This window comes from Mya arenaria, chromosome 8, assembly GCF_026914265.1.
Source record: "Mya arenaria isolate MELC-2E11 chromosome 8, ASM2691426v1".
Taxonomy (NCBI): domain Eukaryota; kingdom Metazoa; phylum Mollusca; class Bivalvia; order Myida; family Myidae; genus Mya; species Mya arenaria.
In genome coordinates, this window is record NC_069129.1 from 62871655 (window position 1) to 62874900 (window position 3246).

The following is a 3246-nucleotide window of genomic DNA, read 5'->3' on the forward strand; positions in this document are numbered from 1 at the left end:
TATCGTTCTTTTACATGATTCCAACTGTTAATGTTTACGAGCTGATGCAAGAAGACGAAATGAGTGTTAATGCTACATATCAATTGTATTTTATCTACAAAATAAAATAAAATGTGAGAGTATACAGCAGCCGCCTTGTCAGTGAAAGTGATGATTTGTCATATACTCTTCTGGATACTAGATGTGAATGTCGGGTCCGATTGATTGACTCTGTTCAGTTTCACTTGATTGTTGTCCCGCATATGTTGATGTCAAATTAACTGTTTTAACCAGGTTTTCAACGAAAACCGGGTTATTAGAATGAGGTTGTCGTTGGGCGGGCGGCCGGGCGTCAAACATTGGTTTCTGTTCAATAACTTTAGTTACCATTGGTAGATATTGATGAAACCTGGTGTGTAAGTAGCTTATGGGAAGAGCTAACTTGGGATTGCTTTTGAGGGGTGTGGGGCTAAGGTCAAGGTCACTGTTACTAAAAATAGAAAATGGTTTCTGCCCAATAACTTTAGTTAGCATTGATAGATATTGACGAAACTTGGTGTGTTAGTTGCTTTTGTGAAGAGCTAGCTTGGGATTGCTTTTGAGTGGGGAGGGGCTAAGGTCAAGGTCACTATTACTTAAAATAGAAAAATGGTCAAGGTCTCTGTTACTTAAAATAGAAAAATGGTTTCTGCCCAATAACTTTAATTAGCATTGACAGATATTGATGAAACTTGGTGTGTAGGTAGCTTATTTGAAGAGCTAGCTTGGGATTGCTTTTGAGGGGTTTGGGGCTAAGGTCAAGGTCACTGTTACTAAAAATAGAAAATGGTTTCTGCCCAATCACTTTAGTTAGCATTGATAGATATTGACGAAACTTGGTGTGTAAGTTGCTTTTGTGAAGAGCTAGCTTGGGATTGCTTTTGAGTGGGGAGGGGCTAAGGTCAAGGTCACTATTACTTAAAATAGAAAAATGGTCAAGGTCTCTGTTACTTAAAATAGAAAAATGGTTTCTGCCCAGTAACTTTAATTAGCATTGACAGATATTGATGAAACTTGGTGTGTAGGTAGCTTATGTGAAGAGCTAGCTTGGGATTGCTTTTGAGTGGGGAGGGGCTAAGGTCAAGGTCACTATTACTTAAAATAGAAAAATGGTCAAGGTCTCTGTTACTTAAAATAGAAAAATGGTTTCTGCCCAATAACTTTAATTAGCATTGACAGATATTTATGAAACTTGGTGTGTAGGTAGCTTATGTGAAGAGCTAGCTTGGGATTGCTTTTGAGGGGGGTCGGGCTAAGGTCAAGGTAGCCTGTTACTAAAAATAGAAAAATGGTTTCTGCCCAATAACTTTAGTTAGAATTGATAGTTATTGACGAAAGTTGGTGTGTAGGTAGCTTATGTGAAGAGCTAGCTTGGGATTGCTTTTGAGGGGTGTGGGGCTAAGGTCAAGGTCACTGTTACTTAAAATAGAAAAATGGTTTCTGCCCAATAACTTTAGTTAGCATTGACCGATATTGATGAAACTTGGTGTGTAAGTTGCTTATGGAAAGAGCTAGCTTGGGATTGCTTTTGAGTTGGGAGGGGCTAAGGTCAAGGTCACTATTACTTAAAATAGAAAAATGGTCAAGGTCTCTGTTACTTAAAATAGAAAAATGGTTTCTGCCCAATAACTTTAATTAGCATTGACAGATATTGATGAAACTTGGTGTGTAGGTAGCTTATGTACAGAGCTAGCTTGGGATTGCTTTTGAGGGGGAGGCTAAGGTCAAGGTCGCCTGTTACCAAAAATAGAAAAATGGTTTCTGCCCAATAACATAAGTTAGCATTGATAGATATTAATGAAACTTAGTGTGTAGGTAGCTTATGTGAAGAGCTAGCTTGGAATTGCTTTTGAGTTGGGAGGGGCTAAGGTCAAGGTCACTATAACTAGAAATAGAAAAATGGTTTCCGCCAACAGTAATTTTCAGTTACGTCTCTTTTTGATAAAAGTAAAGATAAAGTCATACAACAAATTAATTGGCTATAATTTCTGATTGCCCATTACAAAAACCTGGTTTCGACGCATTGCTGCGCTTCTAGTTAAGAATTAAAACTTAAAAAATTATTCGCGGTTATATAATCAAAAACATTCAAAGAAAGTTTTGTTTCTCAAATTTGGTTAAATGAATAAGGACATAATATAGTTATAAGTAATAGTTCTAGGACATTACATAGTTATAAGTACTCATTCTAGGACATAATATAGTCATAAGTAATCATTCTAGGACATAATATCGTCATAAGTAATCGTTCTAGGACATAATATAGTTATAAGTAATCGTTCTAGGACATAATATAGTCATAAGTAATCGTTCTAGGACATAATATAGTCATAAGTAATCGTTCTAGGACATAATATAGTCATAAGTAATCGTTCTAGGACATAATATAGTCATAAGTAATCGTTCTAGGACATAATATAGTCATAAGTAATCGTTCTAGGACATAATATAGTCATAAGTAATCGTTCTAGGACATAATATAGTCATAAGTAATCGTTCTAGGACATAATATAGTCATAAGTAATCGTTCTAGGACATAATATAGTCATAAGTAATCGTTCTAGGACATAATATAGTTATAAGTAATAGTTCTAGGACATAATATAGTCATAAGTAATCAGTAATCATTCTAGGACATGATATAGTTATAAGTAAGCATTCTAGGACATAATATAGCTATAAATAATAATTTTAGGACATTCTAGGCACTGGGTATGAGAGTATAATAATTTAATCTATAAACCTTTGCTGGTTACAACACAAAGTTGGCGAACGGTCGCGGATCGATTTTCCTGACAAATTCCAAACAAGAAATTATCGTGGCTTTCGTGTGTTTGTGGCTTTAGCAAACAAAAACACTCATGGTAATGGAAGAAGCTCTATATAAATACCTTAAGTCGACCTTTTATTTGGAGACCAATTTATGTAGCCAATGCAATATTTTATTTAGTTTAAGGGAGACAATGCATGCAGGCCTTGACTGCACCTGTCAAATTACTTCCCTTAGACCATGATCAGTTCAATTATATACATATCAAGTGATGCTATTGGTCAAGTGATCTGTGTGCAAAGGATTTTGTTATCCCTGACGACAGTGTGAGTGGAAGCTTTTCTTTTATATGGTCGAAGTTTAGGAAAATAATATGGTCATCATTGTTTGCACTTGTTGTTTTAACTATTGTATTGGTGTTTGCAAGATGTAAAGATGCATTTGGTTGATTTACGGGA